The sequence below is a fragment of the Ambystoma mexicanum genome, chromosome 2q (assembly GCF_040938575.1).
Source record: "Ambystoma mexicanum isolate Mex_15411 chromosome 2q, UKY_AmexF1_1, whole genome shotgun sequence".
Taxonomy (NCBI): Eukaryota; Metazoa; Chordata; class Amphibia; order Caudata; family Ambystomatidae; genus Ambystoma; species Ambystoma mexicanum.
In genome coordinates this window covers 554,640,115-554,662,384 of record NC_090924.1, presented here as the reverse complement: position 1 = coordinate 554,662,384, position 22,270 = coordinate 554,640,115, and the positions used below count along the sequence as shown (strand labels likewise).

The following is a 22,270-nucleotide window of genomic DNA, read 5'->3' as shown; positions in this document are numbered from 1 at the left end:
CCTTTGTTTAAACGGGTCCCAGCCTTCTTTTTTCACCGTTTCTTTTTGGAAAGGTCCTTCTAGTGTTTGTCTTTGCACGCCAAACGAGCTTTGGTCCCTTTGTTTGTGTGCCTTTGGCGGGCTTCAGGACTGAAGACTACCTCTGGCGTCTGAGTGTCTGAAATGGGCAGGAAGTGAGGGAGGTGCCCGAAACTCCTGTGCTCAGTCTCCTAGGAGACCCAAATGCACTCTGGCGGGATTGGCTGGCTGACTGTCTGGCAAGGACAGCCACCCTGCTGGGTGAGTGACAGCTAGGCTGGAATGAATGGGAGAAAACTGTTCTCTAGGACTGGAAAGCAGAGTCGACCACTGGAACGAAAGAACCAAAGACGAGCTGGAAGAGGACGGCTGCTTCAACTCCTGGATCGTTGGTTTGCCCGGTGAAGCCCTGCTGCAGGTCTGAATTGCCAAACTCCATTCGACAGAGAAGCTCCTTCAAAGGCGGCTTCTTCCTTTGAGTTGGTGGGACCAATCAACTCATAAGACAGCTGGATACCATTCTAGAGTCTGGTTACAATTAACCAGGGAGAGGGACACCAGCTTGTGTTCTTGAATCTATAGCTACTGGAACTGAAGTGACTCCATTTTGTTTGCTTTTTTCAACAATCCCGTGCAGTGCAGGAGTCCCCCGACGTCCACCCTCTTGTCCCCACGACTAAGGCTCAGGGACAGCGAGATCTGCAGGACCTGCCAGGAACCACGACTTCAGCAGCATTTGTTTCTTCATACCAAGGTACTGTGCCAACCCGATTGAGAGAACGCCACTTTCGCAGTGAAAGTTTGTGAAACTTTCCCAACTTGCAGGCCTAATCAGCTTGTGACCCGACATATGATTCTTTTTCGCCTAAACTACTTCTAAGAACTTTCGCAAAGACTTTACCGTTTGATACCAGAACTGCTCTGTCCTATCCAGAACACTAGCCCATTGACGTTGGCCTGGCCTATTGACTTGAATTGAACTCCTCTGGTGAACTGAAACTATTTGCACTGTCTAAAAAGTATATGTGATCTACTCTACTTACTTTTGTCCTTTTTGCTCATTGCTAAGTAATTGAATTGGCTAACACCTGTAGTCCTAATTGTGTGTAGTGGTCCCAGAGGGTACTACCTGTAATTCTGCCTAACATGCCCCTTCCAGTACGGCCAGTGAACAGAGCCACAGTCGGCATGGAGAGCAGAGGAGCAAGAAAGCCAGCAGAACACTGATGACTTCACAAAGGCCAGAAGTCAGAGAAGCTTGGGGCCGCCGAACAAAAACAGGACGCAACCTCCCCAGAGGCCCTCGACCGGCGCCTCCAGTAACTGACGCAGAAGTCCTGTCATGCACCGATGGGAGGAACTGTTGCAAGCAAACCGATGAAGCGGGCTGGTAGGAAACCAGAGTTGCAGTTCTGTGCCGGCCACATAGACCACTTCCTCCAATTAGCACCGCTGCAGAGAGAGGGAGTGAGAGTCAAGAGCACCAAAAAAGAGGTGAAAAACCTGATAATCCACGAGGGGGTGAAAGGCAAAACAGCCAATGGCGGAATGAGAAAGAAGAAATCCCAAGGCTGGCTAAAAGACAGGAGACGCCAGGATGGGGTTTGGCGACGAACGAGGTGAATTTCGATAAGCAGGTCCACGAGGCAAGATTTAAACAAAAAGCCTCCCAAGCAGGGAAAAGGAACAAATACCCCAAAGGGGTAAACAACCATGCAGTTCCGAACTGAAGTACAACCATATCCAAGGGAACAAAGACTGTTACCTCAGGTGGAGACAAAGAACACAGAGACATTGGGCGAACCCAAAGTGTGAAATGTAAAACCGGGCAGATTGTCTGAGAGCTATAAAAACCTTTGGGTGGGGGCCAGCATAAAGCACCACCAAGAAAAGAGAAAGAACCTTTGAACGGTGTAATCAGGCACGTGGCCTGAGAGAAGCCCGAGAGCTATTTGGGTGGTGGTCAGAAACCAGGCACCATTGAGAAAGAGGGAATATGACACATATTTTTCGGTTATATGTGATTTTACCGACCCACATTTCAGAGTGGTACATTTCATCGTGAACATAATACAAAAAAGGCAAATTTTATTTGTTTATTTTAAATTTGGGGTCCCCTCCCAACCCCCTTGTTATTTTACCCTTATAACGCCACCCCAACCCCATGCAGACTTATTTTAACCACTTACCCCACTACCCCATATATATTTAATTAATACTTTCGGTATTATGTACTTCGGTGAAATGGACCACTCTGTTTTGTTTTCAGTAAAATGACTGGGTACCATACCTTTCTGGTAGAGCATATTTTTTGTTTTGGTATTAGTGGTAGGGACAGACCATTGGTAGAGTAGACAAGCACCCTTTTGTTACTTAAGTTAGACAGGGAAAAGAACCATTGTAGAAGATGGGATAGCACAGGCTGTATTTTCGATAATAATATTTCAAGTTGCAAACATGTCCTCTTGTCTGCCTCCGACTTTCCACACAACCTATTTGAGGACAGCATATGAAATAAGACAAACAACACTTCTGGCAGGAACAACTGTGAGAAACCAAAGGGTGTCTCACCGACTAGTCCCTTGGGATCAGTTATCCAGGTGGCCGGGGCAGGGCCATCGCAATTGGATCCAGACCCCAGGGCTGGAACAGGGCGGAAGGATCACCTGGATGGTGGGGTCCCTGGGGAGTGGGGCACCCAGAGGAGAGACGCAGTATCCCTACACCCATTTCCCTGTAAAACACTGTCATTCTATATACTATCTAAGAACCTTATCTCCCGCCTCTTCTACACACACTCTGCTGCATGGAAAAAGCGCTTCAGAGAAAGACAGATTCACACACCACCAGTACGTTTGACATGTCCCAATATCAGGGTCATGCAGAGTCAGGCACTTAATCTTGATGACTCGCACATGAATCCTATTCCCTTTCCCTACTGGGATAAAAGGCGGAGCATGAGAGCACCTGTGGGTGAAGGCAAGCAAGGCGAGAGAGGCAAACAAGGTGACCAGAACCAGCAGAGCGTCAAGAGAATAGATCCCGTAAAAGCAACAAGTTACTTACCTGTAACTGTTGTTCTCCAGCATGGGTCTGGCATGGATTCACATGCTCATGAATATTCCCCGTCGTCAGGCTGGGAATCCTCGGTATAGAAAAAATCAGTATCAGTTTCGTTTCTGATCTGTCTTTCTCAGTAGTAACCAATCACTGGTCTCTGGGTCATACTGCCCGCAGCCAATGACTGCCCTCTCCCTAAGCCCCGCCCCTGGCAGCCATCCTCCGATTTGGTAGAACGTGAAGTGGCAGTATGACCAAGTGAAGAGCCGCAGCGGGGTAGGCGGGAGGGTTCGCATGTGAATCCATGCCAGACCCATGCTGGAGAACAACAGTTACAGGTAAGTAACTTGTTCCTTCTCCAGCATGGGGTCTGGCATGGATTCACATGCTCATGAATATAAGAATACATAGCAGTATACACATGCACAACCACGGGAGGTGGCACAAGCCTCAATATCAAGCAATACAACAACTCAACATTAAGCAACTCTTACCTCCTCACCAGGCTCACCTTAGGCGAACAGGTTGTGCAGCACTGCCTGGCCGAATCTGGACTCCTCCCTGGAATCCCGGTCGACGCAGTAGAATCTCGTGAAGGTGTGCGTCGACCTCCACGTAGCAGCCCTGCAGATTTCGAGCAGGGGCACACCAGACAGGAACGCCGTAGTAGCAGCGATCGCTCTGGTCGAATGGGCTCTCAGACGGCCGGGCAGCGGTCGGTTTGCCAACCGGTGACAGTGCATGATGCAGCCGGAGAGCCATCTGTAAATGGAAGACTTTGAGAGAGCCTTCCCTTGATTCACAGGTCCAAAGTTCACAAACAGCTGTGATGTCTTCCGGAAACTTGTGCGGTCCACGTAGAACTTCTGCGCTCTAGCTACATCTAGCGAGTGCAGAGTCCTCTCAGCCGGAGACGAAGGCGACGGGAAGAAAACTGGCAACACCAAGGGCTCGTTGAGGTGGAAGTCCGACGGCACCTTGGGCATGAAGGAGGGGTGCGTCCTCAGCACCACCCTTGTGTCGTGAAAAGTCAAGTATGGAGGCTTGCAAGACAGGGCCCGGATCTCTCCCACTTGTCGTGCAGAGGTGATGGCCACGAGGAATGCTGTCTTCCACGACAGAAACTTCAACGGCACTGAATGCATAGGTTCGAATGGGGCCCCCATGAGCCTAGTTAGTACCACGTTGAGCTCCCACGCCGGGACAGGGGCCTTCACCGGCGGGAATGATCGGAACAGTCCTTTCATAAATTCCTTCACCAGACGATGAGACCACAAGGACGCCCGTCCTGTAGTTCTGGTGTAACGTGAGACGGCAGCCAGATGTACCTTGACGGAAGCGTGAGATAGGCCCGCCTTGGCCAAGGACAGTAGGTACGGCAATACTTGAGGGGCCGTAATCCGCAGAGGGTTAATCTTCTGTGCCCGGCACCAGATAGAGAACCTCTTCCATTTGTGTCCGTAGCACTTGAGAGTTGAGGAAGCCCTGGCCTTTGCAAGAACCTCAGTCGACATCCCGGCCGAACCCGCAGTCGGCCGGGAGCCAGGCCTGCAAGTTCAGCGACTCTGGTTCGTGGTGAAGAATGGCGCCTCCTTCTCTGGAGAGAAGATCCGCGTCCGTCGGTAGCTTGACTGGTGTGGACGCTGACAAGTCCAGAAGGTCTGGGAACCAGATCTGCCTCGTCCACGCCGGTGCGATGAGGATCCTCCTGCACCGGGACCTCTTGAGCTGGTTGTCGAGCCGGAGTAGCAACGGCGGGAATGCATAAAGGAATAGGCCGTCCCAGGGGAACGAGAAAGCATCGCCCATGCTCCTCGTTTGGGGAAACCTGCTGGCGAACCTCCGGCACTTGGAGTTCGCCGCCGTCGCGAAGAGATCGATCTGGGGTTCGCCCCATCGTCGGAAGAGTCGGTCCACTTGATCCTGGCGCAGTTCCCACTCGTGGCACGAGCGCAGCTCCCTGCTGAGTGAGTCGGCAATGGTGTTTTTTATCCCTGCCAGATGAAAGGGTACCAGAAACATCCCTTGTGCGATGGCCCAATGCCACAGATCCTGGGCCTCCTTGGACAGGGCAGGGGATCTGGTTCCGTCCTGCTTCCGAATGTAAAACATCGTGATGGTATTGTCGGTGAAGATCCTCATAACCTTGCCCTTGAGGGAGGGAAGGAAGGACCTGAGGGCCCAGAACACTGCGCAGAGCTCCAAGATGTTGATGTGGAGAGTCTTCTCCTCCGAGCACCAAAGGCCTCTCACGTGGCGGCTCCCGGTGTGCGCTCCCCAACCTTCCAGGGAGGCATCCGTCGTCACCGTCACCTGGTGGGCCGAGGCTAGGAAGCCTGTACCCGCTGTCAGATGAGCGCGGACACCCCACCATCGTATCGCCTGGCGGAACGTTTCGTCGAGCGAGATCCTGTCCTCGAAGCTGCCCGTCGTCTGGATCCAGTGGGCGTCGAGGAATTCTTGTAAGGGCCGCATCCGAAGTCTGCAATGGGACACCAGATAAATGCAGGAGGACATCATTCCGAGGAGGGACTTGATAGACCTCACTCTGGCCACGTCCATGGCCAGTAGACGTTGCACCTTTCCTAGGATGGCCCTTATCCTTTCCTCCGACGGTGAGGCCCGCCGCGCCACTGTGTCGAGCTGTGCTCCCAGAAACAGGGCGACTTGCGAAGGGACCAGGTGGGATTTTGGAAAGTTGATGGAGAACCCCTGGTCCGTGAGCAGCTGGACAGACTTCGCAGTGCGTTCCACGGCAAGCTCCCTTGTCCTTGCCCGTATGAGCCAGTCGTCCAGGTAGGGGTGGACGTGGATCCCCTGCAGGCGCAGCTGCGCCGCCACCGGTGCTAGGCACTTGGTGAACACCCTGGGCGCCGATTTTAATCCGAACGGGAGGGCCTTGAACTGGTAGTGCCGCCCTTGGACCACGAACCTGAGGAACTTTCGGTGTCTTTTTAGAATGGGGATGTGGAAGTACGCATCCTCCAAGTCCAACGATGATAGGAAATCGCCCTCCTCCAGCTGTCCCAGGATGTGCTGGAGGGTGACCATCCGGAACTTCTGTGCCTTGATGTATTTGTTTAGTCGTCGCAGGTCCAGGATGGGACGCCATCCTCCTGTCTTCTTCCTCACGAGGAAGTATCTTGAGTAAACTCCGGAGCCCCGAAGCCTCTTCGGGACGAGCTCGATGGCACCTTTCCTGAGCATCACCTGTACTTCCAACAGCAGTTGAGGGACGTGATTTTCCTTCCTGGCCACGGGAAGAATGCGGGGGCACCTCTTCTGGAACTCGAGGGCATGCCCCAGGGCCAGGGCGTCCAGCACCCAGCGGTCGGTGGAGATGGACTCCCACACGCCGACGAACTTCGTCAGCCGGCCTCCCACCGGGGTGCTTCGTCGGGGGCCCGACCCGACGGACGGTTCAATCCTGCTTGGAGGCTGCTTTGCCTCCTTGACCACCTTGGCGACAACGGCGGGATCCACCTGACTTGCCGCGTCCCCTATAGGCCTCCTGCGACAAAGACCTTGCCGCTTGACGGTGAGTAGAGGCGCTGCTGCCGGCTCCCTTGGAGGCACCCTGTCTGCCTCCGGAATTCCGAAAGGACGGCCGTCGTTGTTGGAGCACACCCAGTGCACGGGCCGTCTCCGTGTCCGTCTTGATCGCCTGAAGGGATTCATCAACCGCCTTGCCAAAAAGGTTGTTCCCATCGAAGGGCATGTCCAAAACCTTGGTCTGAACGTCTTGGCGGAAATCCGTCACCCTGAGCCATCCTCGTCGTCTCAGGCAAACGCCGTTGCCCAACTGACCGAAATCGGTGTCGGCGATGTCCGTGGCCACCGTAATGGCGTGGTCTGAGGCAATCTCACCTTCCTGCAAGATTTACAGGACCTCGGCCCTCTTGGCATCCGGAAGGAAGTCCAACAGAGGGGCGATCTTGAACCACAACTCCCTGTCGTAGCGGGCTACGATGGCCAGGGCGTTGGCCGTCTTGATGGTCGTCGCTGCAGATGAGATGACCCGTCGTCCCATTGCATCCAGTTTCCTACCATCACCGTCCGGAGGGGAGGTTGAAGTCGAGGCCGATGCCCCCCCTGCTTTCTTCTTGGCCGCCGCCGAAACGACCGAGTCCGGGGTTGGTTGCGCCCTAAGGCACAAGGGGGCAGCGTCGGGGACCCGGTACTTCTTCTCGTACCGGTCCCTCTTCGCAGGAGCCGTGGCAGGGTTCTTGAGGAGGGCGAGCCCCTCATCCCAGATGTCATCTAGAAGCGGTACGGCGAGGACCGTCTTCCTTTTAGCCTCGCGCCACTGGTAGAGGAACCCCTCCTTTTCCTCGGGGCAGAGCTGGAAGAGCTCGGATGCCCTGGAGATCATTGCATGGAAGGATCCAATCTCGTCGGGCGGGGACGCCCGGGCAGGGGGCGACGGGGGGCACGTCCCATCGTCGCCTCCGTCGTCATCCGTACCCGTCGTAGTCATGTCCATGCCTGTATCATACCCGTGGGTAGTGGACCGGGGGGAAGGCAGAGAAGGCCGCAGAGGCGGGAGAGGAGGCCTAGGATGCGTCCTCCTCCTCTTAGGCGGTGGGCTCCCTGAAGGTCCTGGCTCAGGATCCTCGGTCGGGTCTGGCTCAGGCTCCTCCGTCGGGGAAAGGGGCAACCTAGTCCTCATCTCCGAGCATAAGGACTGGATGGCTGACAAAATGGCCGCCGAGGTGTCCTGCGGCGACGGAAACGACAGGCGTGAGGGCTCTTGAGGAGCCTCGTCTGCGTCACTGTCGCCCTTGTCGTCGCCCTCGTCGGGATCCCTCCCGATGGGCTGGGTCTCCTCCACGACTTGGATGAGCTCCTCTTCAGAAGTCGTGTGCATATCCACGACGGCCACCACCTCCTCCCCCCCTTTTTCCAACGAGGACTTCGTGGGGGTCTTCTCGATGGGCCTGAAAGACGACTCCCTCTGCGGTGGCAGGGAGACTCTGGTACCTGAGGGCGCCTCCACTGGTGTAGCCTCCACAGGCTGAGCCAGGGCCGCAGCGAAATCCTCAATCGAGGTCCTAGCAGGGTGAATCACGGCCAACATCACCTTCTGTACGCCTGGGGCTTTCACCTTCGGGGGAGGGTCCAAGCCTCACTCCCCCTCTGCCGGAGTCTTCGAGTTCGACCGGGGCCTCTCCAGAAGCTTCGCCGGGTTCTCGGACTTCCTCTTACCGGAGCCAGAGCGTTGGCTCGTGGTCGATGGCGCCGGGGAGGATGCGCCCTGCCTGGCAGCCAAGGAGCCCGACCGATCGGCGCTCCCGGTGCCCGTGGACTCGCGGTACTTAGCCTTTTGTTGGGCCCCCGTCGCCGGAGCACCCTCACAGGACTTAGAAGACCGCTCAGACTTCTTCTTCTTCTTCTTCTCGCCTGGCGGGCTCTTACCTTCCAGCCAGATGGCGAGACGGAGGTGGCGATCCTTCATGGTCCGCTCCGACATGTTTCCACAAAACGCGCAGTCCTTTTCCTTGTGCGTGTTGTCCTCATGGAGACAGTAGAGGCATAACGAATGCTCCACCTCCTTGAAAACGTTCTGAAGCTGGCATCCAGGGCAGGTCCTGAAAAGCTTCCCGGGCGTCGAGCTCCCTATCTCCTGGGCCATGTCCGGGGTAGGCCTCGGAACTTCTGGAATCCTCCAAAAGCGTAACTCGATGAAATCTTCACCCTTGAGGGGCGTAGAAAACTCCAAAATGGATCCCCGTTGATCGGAAGTAGAAACGGTGGAGCTTGAGGCTCTTTTAACCGAAAAAATGAGAAAATCTCCTGAAAAATGCGCGAAAACGCAGCAAAAGCTCAAGAGCTAAGCACGAGGACTCCCAACACTTGAACGTGCGGTAAAAATCTGAGGATGGCTGCCAGGGGCGGGGCTTAGGGAGAGGGCAGTCATTGGCTGGGGGCAGTATGACCCAGAGACCAGTGATTGGTTACTACTGAGAAAGACAGATCAGAAACGAAACTGATACTGATTTTTTCTATACCGAGGATTCCCGGCCTGACGACGGGGAATATTCATGAGCATGTGAATCCATGCCAGACCCCATGCTGGAGAATTGGAGCAACCATGGAAGCAGAGCAGAAGGGTCCAAGAGGCGAGAGAAGGGCTGTGGTCCGGCCAGCTGCAGAGTGAAGGTTGCACAGACTTTTCAAAGAAAGCTTCACTGCTAATGCACAAGGTGAAGGTGGGCCCTCCTTCGGGTGAACAACAGAGTTGGGAGGAGGCGAGCCGTGTTGTGCCGATAGCCTTGGCTTCAAGAAAACGCTGGATGAATGGTATTGAGCGCTAGCAGTGAGTGAACTGTGAGAGCGGCTGGCATTATCGAGTGAAAGATGCCAAAGCGTTTGATAAGGCTTGCAAGGTTTTGTGAAACCACAAGCGAAAATACATTGTAACCAGAACAATGAATGCAGAAGCTGCGCGTGTCATAGAAAACAGCAAGGGAAGCCTGCAACATTGGGAAAAGGGGTTTAAGACTGAAATATGTTAAGAATAGCTGAGTGGTCTGGTAATAGGATATTACCTTCTCGAAAGGCTCGCACCCAGAGTGAAACTGTTAGATTGAAAGTAAGATAATTGAAAAGACTGCAAGACTGCAAATACCAGAAGGCCTTAGGAGAAGCCAACCAAAGTAACAGAAGGTCAAACTGGTCAAACGAAGGTGTAAGCAAAGTCATTGAACAACAGAAAGTCTTTGACAAGTGGGAAACAAAGTGGACAATCGTAAAGTAAAGCTAAGTTAACTATGTTGTAAAGGCATGTGTGAACCCGACAGAGGAATGCCAAGAGAGAGAGAGGAGCGAATCCCGCATTGTGATAAAGATAGGCAAATGTGAACCCGACGGAGGGATGTCACACCAAATATTTCTTTAACAAGAGATGTTATCAGCTAGTAGAACTGATAAAGTTAACTGATTTCAATGGCTACAATGAACCCGACGGAGGGATGCCGGAGGGATGCCAAGTGAACGCAAGGGAAAGGGAATCCCGTATTTTGGTAAAGCGACTGAACAGTGGTGTAAAGATGAAGGCGTACCCAACAAAGGGGTATCACAAGGAAGCCGTGGAAGAGGGGAATCTTGCATGGTGAGAGCTTGGGAAAAGTCTTGTGATGCCAAGCAAAAGACATTGGGCCTCATTAAACGTTAACCCCCTACTGCCTCATTATGAGGTCTTCTCGCAGGACCCGCTAAGGACGCCTGGTAAAACCAGGCGTCCTTAGCGGGTCCTGCGAGCTGACCCGGATGCAAACAACAGGCCCGTCATTAACGGGCCCGTTGTTTGCATCTTCCCCAATCCCATTGAGCCCTATGGGGGCTCAAATGGGAATGGGGATGTACCGGGTCCAGGTTCACTAAATGGGGAAATACCGGGCCTCCAAGGTCGGAATGGCCCGATATTTCCCAACTCAGGGAACCCGGTACCCGGTATGGGGTTAGCCATGCCACAAATAGCAGCATGGCTACACCCATTGTCGTAATGAGGCCCATTGATTCGAGGGATCCTGCCTTTTCTGAAGAAACTGCTTCTTGATGCCTATAGACTCAAGGGTGCTCAGTCATGCCACTATTCTGCTTTGTAATGTGATGTAACGTAGGGAAGGGAGTACACTAGTTCAGCAGTCTTGAACTATCGAAACCCTTTTGGACATTTAATTATGAACTCTACTTTTTTGTTATACATATCATTGTCCCACACCATATTATTATATAGAGTAAGGAATTGGAAATAGGTTTATTAGTATAGGCCATTTTGTTTTGACTCAACACCACTAGGAAATAGTTTTCTTTACTTTGATGGTTGTAGCTTGCTCCCGTTTTAGATTAGGCGTTTTTTCTCACCCTTATACTGTTTAATAAACACCCTTGATGTTTACTGCTTGTGTCTGTCGTGCTTCTGATAACCATGATAACCATGCCTTCCATACACAACCCTGTCAAATAACATTATTGGATTGGTTAAAAAGGGCTAATGGACTATATGTAACAGTGTAATGACTGGTAGGCCTGAGAGTTTTAGGGGCCAATGTAGACAGAGTTCATGTTTTCTAGACCAGGGACTTCAGACTCATGCAGCAAGACATTTGAATAGAGATGTCATCCAAGAGTCTTTTCACAATCGTACCCCATCTCCCCACACTCTTTTTCCCCCATATGCCCCATCTCACTTATTCATATGTATTTCAGTATAACATTCATGTTTTTATACTGGTGTTACTTTTACTGTTGACACTCAAGTTTTTGGTTTGGGCTATTGGGTGTCGCTTGCGACACCTATCAGCCAAAACGACTGCATTGTAGTACAGAGTACAGTAATACTGCATTGTGAAAGTAGTGCCGTTCTGTGGTTTTGCCACCTAGCAAAGCACTCATCTAGCAAACCTTTCCACCAATATCTAAGCGCCTGTTGTCTTGTCCAATTTGTCAACTTGTGTTGTCTCTCTCATTTCGTCTGCTTGCACCCTTCCCTAGTGTTCTCCCCTACCCCTCCCTCTCCCTTCCTTTCCTCTCACCTCTCCCTACGTACTCTATAGTGCTCTCTGTCCCTCCTATCTTTTCTAACTGCTTCTCTATCGACTATCCTGATCTCCTCACTAGATCTGGTAGTAATACGTTTAAAAAGGACATCTGGTCTCCAACCCAGGCCTCCCTATTGCTAACACCTATACCAGTGCCTCCTCCAGGCAAACTTTCACAGACATCCACTTTGCCGTTCCTTCGCCAGACCTATGGACTCTACATATGGTCTCTGTGCTCTCTCCCTTCTTTTCCTCTCCATTGATGGTGGCACCCAGTGGGCGGCCCTCCTGGCTTCCTTCCACTCCTCTCAGGACACCATTAATGTTTACCTGAATGGTACCGTCTTGGAACAAGGCCCTCAAGCCAACCTTCTCCTCTCTGATAGACGCTTCCCGCGCCTCATCAATGTCCTTTCTTCTCCTGCTGGCTCCTCTCTCCCCTTCCATGGCTTCCTCGCCTCCCCCTGCTGTTTCCTCCTTGGCTACCTTGCCCTCTCCTCCTTCCTCTTATGCCCCTCCTCAGGCTGCTTCTACACCTCTGGAGGGCATACCTCTGATTTGTACCCCTCCCGGAAGTCTTTCAAGGACGGCAACCTTCTCCAGACTGCCACTCTAAACTCTCGCTCAGCTGTCAAACACTCCTCTGACATCTGCCGCCTCCTGGAGGAACTTGACCTCGATGTCCTCGGTCTCACCGAGCAGCTCTGTCACATGTTTTGACACTCTCCTTCCTGATGGCTACAAGATCCTCTCCACGCCCAGATCCAACCGTTCCAGAGGGGGAGTAGCCCTGATCCTCTGTGAGTGGATTCCTGCCTCTGTCAGTCCTACGCAGGCCTAACCCTCTTTCGAATGGCTTGTCTGCAGGCTCTCTATCTCTCTCCTGGCCATTCCCTCACTGTGGCTACCATTTATCGGCCACCAGGTCAGATCTCCTCCTTCCTCTCTGAGTGGCCGGACCTCTCCTTTTCCCTCCTTGTCTCAACCACTCAACTCCTCCTTCTTGGAGACATAACATCCACGTGGACACTTCCTGTCCTTCCTCTGGACTCTTTCACAACCTCTGCGACTCTCTCTCTCTCTCTCTCTCTCTCTCTCTGTTCTCCCCTCTGGGCCGACTCACTATGCAGAGCACACTCTGGATGTTCTGATTTCCTCAGACCTTCCCCTTTCGATCCTTCTCACCTCTCCTCTCTCGTGAAGTGATCACTTTCTCATTCCTTCCCAACTCACCCTCTCTACCCCTCAGGCCAAGCCAACTCCAGCACTGCCATCTACCTTCTCGGTTATCCGACGCATGAAGCGTGTGTCAGTTGCGGCTTTCGCCGCCACTTTCTCACTCCCCCCTACCCCCATGGCTGACTCGCACTCTGACACAGCCCTTTCCATGCTCGACTCTGCTATATCCGATACTCTCGATTTTCTTGCCCCTGTCATGAGGATCCACTTGAAGCCCAAAGCCAAGTGCAACTCTTGGTACGACACAAACCTTGTCACTCTTAGACGCAAGTGCAGGCTGGTTGAGAGGAAATGGTGTGCTTCCTGTACATCCTCTGGCAAACTGGCCTGCCAGCTCTCTATCCACACCAAGAAGAGAGCCCACATCCAAGCCTGTGTTTCTGTGGCATCTAACGACTCGGCCGAACTCTTTAAAATCTGCAAGGAGCTAGCCAATCCTGCTGCAGTCTATCTCACCCATCCTCCCAAGCCCTCTGCACGGCCCTGGCTTCTCATTTTATCTCTAAAACTCAGGACATCGTGTCCCGTCTCTCTTCCTCCCCCCGCCCCTCTCTACTCCCTGCTCTTCCTGTGACCCTTCTTCGGCCACCTATCATCCCTTCTTCTCTGCATTTCCCCTGTTCTCCCCAGATGAGGGCTCTTGACAAGTCTAATCTATGAAGGTCTCATCTAAACAGGTGCATCCCTGTTCCTCCAAAACCATCAAGGACCACATTGACACCCAGGCTCCTGCTCTGGCTGACTTCTGCAATCACTCTTTCGGCACTGGAGTCTTCCCCTCACCCCTGAAGCACTCTCTTGTGCACCCTCTTCTTAAGAAGACTTCTGTCGACCCTTCCTGCACGGCTAACTATCGCCCAATCCCCAGAACGTGTGGCACCAATCTTCTGCCAGTATGACCACAGAAAGCCTTGCGGAAACGGAAGCTGCAATCACATAAGAAATTCTGTAGCGCGGCAGGCAGGGAGGGAGCGATATGGAATACGTCGTCGGAACATCCCATCAAAAGAACGTAACCAGGTAAGAAAGTAACTTGTTCTTCGAGGGGATTGGTTCCTCCAACGTATTCCATATCTATGACAGAATCCCAAAGCAGTACCAACGTATGGAGAAGGGGAAAGGATTTAGAATTTAGAAATTTAGAATGCCCAATTAAATTGCAGATTAAGGACCGCCTTGCCAAAGGCCAGATCCTGCCCATGGATAGAATCTAGGGAGTAGTGTCTTACAAAAGTATGGACCGAAGCCCATGTGGCTGCTTCACAAATGTTACGAATGGGAACACCCCTATGCAGAGAGGTAGAGGCAGCCACACCCCTAGTAGAATGGGCCCGTAAGCCTACCGGAGGGTCCTTACCCGCCAAGCGGTAACATTCAGAAATTGCCAAGATAATCCATCTAGAAAAAGTCTGCTTAGTAACAGCTTGTCCCAAACGCCTTCCAGCGTATCCTATAAAGAGCTGATCGTCCACTCTGACCCGGGACATTAGTGAAATTTAGAAACTTTAAGCTCTCCTAGGATCCAACCTATGGAGCCTCGACTCTTCCTTACCAGGATGCGGAGGAGGATAAAACGCCAGAAGAATGACCTTTTGGCTTAAATGAAATTCCGAGGACGACCCCTAAGGACAACCGTGCGCTTATGAAACACCGTGAAGGGTGGTTTACCAGAAAGTGCCTGCAACTCACGCACTCTGCGAGCGGGAAGTAACCGCAACTAAAAATACAGTTTTCAAGGTTAGCAGTCTCAAAGGACAAGAATGGAAAGGCTCAAACGGAGCTCCCATTAGGAATTTTAGAACCAGGTTCAAATCCCAACCACACCCCTCCATCATGTCTTCAGGGAGGTCCCAATCCTTATACCTCAACCTTTCAGAAGACAAGCATGAAGGTTGAGGGACTTGACCTCCGGATGGAGAACCTGACCCCCCTCTCATGAGAGCAGATCGTCTCAGTAGGGAAGACAGCATGAAGGGCAGATGGACATGTCGAGAAGGTCCGGGTACCACAATCTCCTGGCCCATGCCGGAGCAATGAGAATCATCCGGGAACTGAACCTCCGTAACCTCCATAGCACTTGCGGAATGACAGGGACTGGAGGACACGCGTACAGCAGTGGGAAGGACCACTCCACTACGAACGCGTCCCCTAAGGCTGCTCTTGGAGGAAATTCCCCTGAGCAGAATTTTTCGCACTTCCGGTTGACACTGGTGGTGAAGAGATCCACTTGTGGGGTCCCCCAAAGGGCGAATATCTCCAGGAGAACCTGCTGAGCAAGCTCCCACTTGTGAGAGACCGTGCTCTGCCTGCTCAGAGCGTCGGCCGCTGCGTTTTCATTTCCGGCTAGATGAACTGCCGAGATCGAAAATTTCCTGCTGGATAGCCCAGAACCAGAGCTGCATCGCCTCTCTGCACAGAGGGAGAGACCCTGCGCCCCCCTTTTTGTTGAGGTAGTGCATGGCCACTGTGTTGTCTGTCAGGATCAGGACATTCTTCCCTCGCACAGAAGACAGAAAAGCCTTCAGGGCTAGCCTGATGGCCCTCTGCTCCAACAGACTGATATGGAGTCTGGACTCCGACGGAGACCAACGATCGCTGAGTGTCAACCCGTTGGCATGAGCTCCCCATCCCGCGAGGGACGCGTCCGTCACGATCGTTACCTCCGGCCAGGGTAGCCAAAATGGAGCCACCTTTATCAGATTGCCTTCGACGGCCCACCACAGAAGATCTGACGACCGAGGGCGGCACCTGAACAGGGTCCGACATCCTGCCGGAGGACTGCGACCACTGGACCTTGAAAGCCCATTTCAAAGATCTCATCCACAACCTGGCCTCTGGCACCAGAAGAATGCAGGATGCCATGAGGCCGAGCAACCTCAAGAACTCGAACGCCGGGAGACTCTGGGCATGTTGAAACTTGTGCACCATCTGCAGAATGTGATGAGCCCTCACCTGGGGAGGGAAACATTGCCCCAGGGTTGTGTCGAGCACTGCTCCGATGTACTGGAGCCGCTGGACTCGCGTCAAGAGGGACTTCTTTAAGTTGAGGGAGAAGCCCAGCTTGTGAAGGGAGTGGCAGGTTACTGACAGATAATCCAGGACTTGGTCAGGAGAGTGCGCCCTGATCAACCAATCGTCCAGGTAGGGGCAGACGTGAATCCCCCCTTTCCTGAGATACACTGCCACCACCACCATGAGCTTGGTGAAGACCCTTGGGGCGGAGGTCAATCCGAACGGCAGGACCCGAAACTGAAAATGCGAGTCGCCAACCGCGAACCTCAGGAACTTCTTGTGCTTGGGATGAATCGGCACATGAAAATAAGTGTCCTTGAGGTCGAGAGACACTAACCAGTCCTGAGGTTGAAGGGCCTGGAGGACTTGAGAGAGAGTAACTATCTTGAACTTGTCCTTCCTGAGGAGCTTGTTCAAACCACTCAAGTCCATGATGGGTCTCAATCCCCAGTCTTTCTTCGAAATCAAAAAATAAGGGGAATACCATCCCTTTTTCCTGTCCGCTACAGGCACCAGTTCTATGGCGCCTTTCTCCAGCAGGGATTTGATTTGCTGCGCAAGGAGCCGATCCGTAGTCTCCAAAGAGCGATTCCCTGTTGGATTGTCGTGAGGCCTCTGCCGGAAAGGAAGACAGTAGCCGTGGGCTATGATCTCTAGAACCCACACAACGGAAGTAATGGCACGCCATTCTACAAGATGCTGCGCCAGCCTTCCCCCAACCGGCGAACCATGGGACATGGCCTCATGACTGAGCTCAATTGGCTTCGGCAATGCCTGAAGTTAAAGAGGCAACTGCCCGGGAGGCCTTGGCACCTCGAGTACCTTGTTTTCCACCTCTGGAACTCCTACGGTGGCCCCTTTGACTTGCAGCCTCTCTCGATCTACCAAAGGAAGAGTAGTATCGAAAGGAACCTCCCCTCCATTGCTGTCCCCTAGGACGAAAATGCGAGGTTGGTGAACTGCAGCGCTCAATGACTTTGCTGCAGCTTTGGAGGTCTGCAACCTCTCAAGGCTCTCGTCAGCCTTGCTGCCAAAATGATGTTCACCATCAAAGGGCATGTTGAGAAGCCGGGCTTGTACATCAGGAGCAAACCCCGTCATCCGCAACCACGCAAATCTGCGCATTACGGTGCTCGCCGCCATGGACCGGCTGACACAATCTGCCATGTCCAGACCCGACTGAACGGATTCACACATGGCATCCTTGCCATCCTGAACAAGAGCAAGAAAGCCATCCCGTTCCTCCCCTTCAGGAATATGTTCAGCTGCCAAAGAGACGATTCCACAGAGTATGAGTGAAACGTGCTAAGGCACACACAGAGTTGGCTGCCTGTAAAGCCATACCCCTGAAGAAAACACTTTCTTGGCCCAGCCATCAAAATGCTTGTCATCCCTATCAGGAGGGATGGTAGGGTACTACGCCTGTTTTGCCGGGGCCGTAGCCGCCTGCACCACCAAACTCTACGGAGTGGGGTGCGTAGTCAAGTAGCTGGGGTTGCTACTGGCAGGACGGTATTTTTTTGTCAAAGACTTGCCCACTGCCGGGAGACTCTCCGGAGCAGTCCAAGCCGCTGCCACCCTTCTTTGCAAGGCCATATGTAATGGCAGTACCGGGTCAGTTGGTGGACCTTGGTCCAAGAGGTCTGTCAGGTCATCTGGCAGAAAATCCCCTAGTGGCGCAGACCACCCCAAGTACTCCGTCACCCTCGACATGAGGCGCCGGTAAGAGGATTCAGCATGCGTACCCGGCTCAGGCCTGCCAAACTCAACCTCCGGAGAGGTGTCCAGACCACTGGCGTCGTGCAAAGACCAACGCAGGTCTTCTAACTGGCTATGACCAGATAATAGGTCATCAGGAACCTCCTCAGGAACCAGACTTTCATCCACCTCAGAAATATAGTCAAGAGGCTGGAACAAATCCCTGGATGAGGGCACAGAAAAAGGCACGTGTTTGGACTTGGCCAGAGCCTTCCTCAGGGTTTCCACCGGTCTCCGGGGCACCTCTGAGAAATCCTCCTCGAAAGGCGTTGAGGGTGTAGACGGAATCGGCGCCGACATCGAGCGTGGCGCTGTTGGCTTCGACACAGGCCTCGAGGGCGCAGCCCCGAGCGTGTCCTTCGACAGCCTCAGCACCAATGGCGTCGATGGCTTCTTCAGAGGCAGAGCCTCGAGAGAGTCCTTCGACGGTCTCGGCGCCAAAGGCATCGACGTCTTCTTCGAAAACCTCACAGGCTCCGACGGTCTCGATGGCGTTGAGGACCGGGACCTGGAGCGGCCAGGGCTAGAGCGATCCACCTTGTCTGACCGGGACCTCGAAGGTTCCCCGTGATCGAGACGACCGCTCGAGCCCGAAGGCGTGCGAACAGTGTCTCTAGCACGTTCCCTGTCGGCGTCTTTCGACGGCGCGGACGGAACGGAGCCCTGCGATTGAAAAATCGCCATCATCTCCTTACGAAATGAATCCCATTCCGCAGGAGAGGAATGCTTGGTGGGACAAGCAACCCGCCGACGGGCGGAGTCCTTGGATGAGGACGGGGACGGCAACCGGCGACAGCGCTTCCATGAGTGCCTCGAAGAGGCAGAGGAATGGCGGGACCCACTCCGGGACGGAGACCCCCTGGACTTACACCGACGATGCGGAGAGTCGCCCCTCGAATCGTCAGTTGAAAGCCCAGCGAATTTCGACTTCCGGGGCTTGGACACCTTACCGACAGAAAGCTTCGTCTTATGCTCCCGCAAGGCCTCCAACGTTAACGACTGGCAATCGTCACAATCGTCTGTGGCGTGGTCCTCACTGAGGCACCAGAGGCAGGCATCGTGCGGGTCCGTCAGCGACATCTTGGAACCGCAGACCCAACAATTCTTGAAATCCGGCCGCGGGGTAGAAGAAGACGAAGACATTCACAAACAAACAGGTTCGAAGAACCGCTAGAATAACTCAGAAGAACAGAGGTGCGCCGAGATCTCCGAAGCGAACACGTTCGCAGAAAAAACAGAACTGAACCTACGGTCGTCGTGCGTCCTACTCATAACATCCAGTGACGTTAGCTCGACGGAGGCCCTCGAGGACAGCGTATCGAAGCAGGAGCCGGAAATGTTCCGAAGCAGCACAGCTGTCATAGATATGGAATATGTCGGAGGAACCAATTGCCTCGAAACACAGAAACTGCTCTCCCGAATATCCGTGAAGACCTGCTCTCCAACCTCGATTCCAACACCCCTTGTGTCCTCATCTTACTTGATCTCTCTTCTGCCTTTGACACTGTCAACCATGCCATCCTGCTCAACCGTCTCCGTGATAACCTGGGGATCACCGATCAGGCCCTGGCTTGGCTGACCTCTTACCTCTCCGATCAACCCTCCCAGGTCTTACTTGGGTCCATCCTCTCCTCTATCTCCATCTCTAACTGTAGTGTTCCCCAAGGGTCTAACCACACTCCCTGGCTGTTCAACCAATACCTGGCACTTTGTGCCCACCATATTGCCGCTCTCTGCCCTAAGTTTCCGTGCTATGCGGATGACACTCATCTCATTTTCAGGCTCCTTTCCACCACCTCTCCTCCTTCTCTCATCTCCGAGTGTCTGCCATCCAGGAGTGGTGTGCCGCCAATTATCTCTGCCTTAATGCCAGTAAGACAGAGATTATGCTCATTGGCACACCTGCTCACCCGTTTCCTGTCACTCTCTGGCCTGCCTCCCTTGGCCCTCTCCCTGCTTCCAACCTGTGAGGCTAAAAACCTGGGGGTCATCTTCAACTCCACACTTTCCTTCTCTCCTCACATCTCTGACATCTCTAAGAAGTCACACTATCAGTTGCACCTCCTCAGAGGTATTCTTCCTTTACTCTCCTTCCCCCAGAAGCTCACTGTCTCCAGAGCTCTGGTTCTCTCCAGGCTGTACTACTGCAACAGCCTCTTTCTAAACCTGCCTGCCTATACTCTCCGCCCTCTGCAACTCATCCAAAACAGGACTGCGAGACTTGTCCTTGGCCTCAAGCCCAGGGATCGTATCTCTCCAGGACTGAAATCTCTGCACTGGCTCCCAGTGGCAGCAAGGATTAAGTTCAAAACCCACTGCATTGTCCACAAGGCCTTCTGTGGCCTGGGACCTCAATATCTTCAACTCTCTCTTCCTAAATACCTTCCCTTTTAAGCTCTTTGCTCAATCTGCCTCCAACTCCCTCCGTGTCAGTCGCCTCTCCAAACAGTGAGTTGGTAGTAGATCTCTTTCTTCTGCTGGGGCCACCCCCTGGAACAGCCTACCTGCCTCTCTGAAACTTGAGGAGAACCATCTCTGGTTCTGGTAGCACCTCAAGACCTACCTCTTTGCTTCTGCTTTCTCTCCTCCTCTCCCCTGCTGATCTCCCGGCTGAATCTGAAACTGCACTGGTTACCTGGCTACCCACTGATCTCGGGCCCATGTCCCCTCCCGGCCAGTTGTACATCTGCACTGCCCCCCTGGCAATCCTTGCACTTGGGACTGGTTCTGTATTCCTACAGACCCTACTAGCACTTGACACCTGATGTCTGCACTTACCCTTACACTTACACTTACACTTACCACCAGCTGGCCGCACTTTTATTTATGGTCTTTATTCATTTTACTGTTATCCTATGTACCGCAATGCTCCCTCCTCCCCGCACTTTTTGCGTCCCCCCCATGCCCTGCACTTACGCAATATCAATGTCACCTGGCATAGTAGGATCGCTGTCTCTGTCTTCCTCCTGTTCCCCCACCCTTGCCTCATCACGCCTTCAAACACTTGTGTATAGGCGCGTTATAAATGCTGTATCATATCAGATTGGGAGGAATGGCATATGAGGAAGGACAGCAAAACCAAAAGCCTAGACCACTCATCTACCTTAAACTGGTTTGGCTATAGCTCCCAGAGTTGTCCATGTCACTAAACTAGGTTGGTCTTTTATACATCTGTCCACCAGGTCATAGTATAGAAAATCAGTCAAAACCCTCAGCCATACACGGTGCTTGGAATATTCAGACACAAACCGCTCTTAAGAGGATGGTCAGGTACAACGCTTGAACCTCTATATTCGCGGAGGATCCGACCACGTATTGCAGGAAGTATCAACATTGTATCATAGACCTGTACGTATCTGCTAATCCAGAAGCATATAGTCCATGAGGAAACCCAATTAGCTAGACATTGGGAATGTAAACAGATGAAGTGTGACACCTTGGACCTGTATTAAACTAAAGCCTAAAGCCATCCATTGCACAGAACGCCAGCCATCCACAGCACTTGGAATATTTAGACGCGCACAGGATGGCCAGGTAAAGCGCTAGAATTTATATGTTTGCAGAGGATCCAGCCACTTACGTCAACAAGCTTCAAAACCTTTATCATATACCTGGACGTAGCTGCTACTCCAGAAGCATATAATCCACAAGCAAACCCTACTAGGTAGACACAGGGAATGTAGACAGATGAAATGTGACGCCTTGGTCCTGTGATGCACTGAAGACTATAGCCTTGTAGTGCACTTTGCAGCCCAGCCAGGCATCTGCCCTAGAATGTTATCATTTCTCTGTTCCTGGAAGCCATTAAACTCGTAAAGCACCTGGGAGGTGGACATACACAGCACTTGAATTGCTAAACGCTGGGAAGGGCGGGCCTGGCACTGCAGATAGAGCTGAGAGTCATATTAGAACTAGATGCTCTTGATACACCAGATGCCTATACTCCTTGTGCATAGTTAAAGCAGTAGGCACAGGAAGTTAGTCAGGGGCAAGGAAGTGTCTTCAATCCATGGATACTCACACATACCCCCACTAACTACCCTGACACTCTGCACAGTACCCTGTATACTAATATGCAGCCATCCCCCACAATAATTCCGGTCTAGCTGCCCACATAATCTTTTATCACCTTGCACATCGCAACGAGCATTAGAATGCAGGTATCACCCACGATAAATGTTGCCTAGCTGCACACATAATCTCACATAACCCCTTCACACTGGGCAGCACCACCTCCACTAGAATGCAGCTATCCCCCAGAGCAAATTTGGCCTAGCTGCACACATACTGCCCCTCTCACATACTTTGCACACCACCTTCAGCACTAGAATGAAGCTATCCCCCCACAATAAATTTGGTCTAGCTGCACACATACGTAGTGGCCAGGTGCACTTTTTATTTCTCTGACCATTTATACTTACCCGATTGTGGTCCCCGAGGGCGTTCAACCTACAGCGCTTTGAGACCATACCAATGGTGAAAGGCGCTATACAAATGCTGATTAACATAACCACGGGCACAGCTGTGGGCAACCCTCCAGACCATCGTTTTTCAGTCTGCCAAGCCATTACAGAAGGGGAAAGACAATATGCAAATCATGCTGAGTCCCACCCGAAAAGGGGCCGTCCAGCACAAGCTAC

The 22,270-nt window shown here is 52.7% G+C and overlaps 1 protein-coding gene across 1 annotated transcript in view; it reads right to left on the bottom strand.

Annotated features, from left to right (window-relative positions):
• MINDY4 (MINDY lysine 48 deubiquitinase 4) overlaps nt 1–22,270 on the bottom strand; it is a 1,976,984-nt gene that overhangs the window by 836,332 nt on the left and 1,118,382 nt on the right. The window lies entirely within an intron of this gene.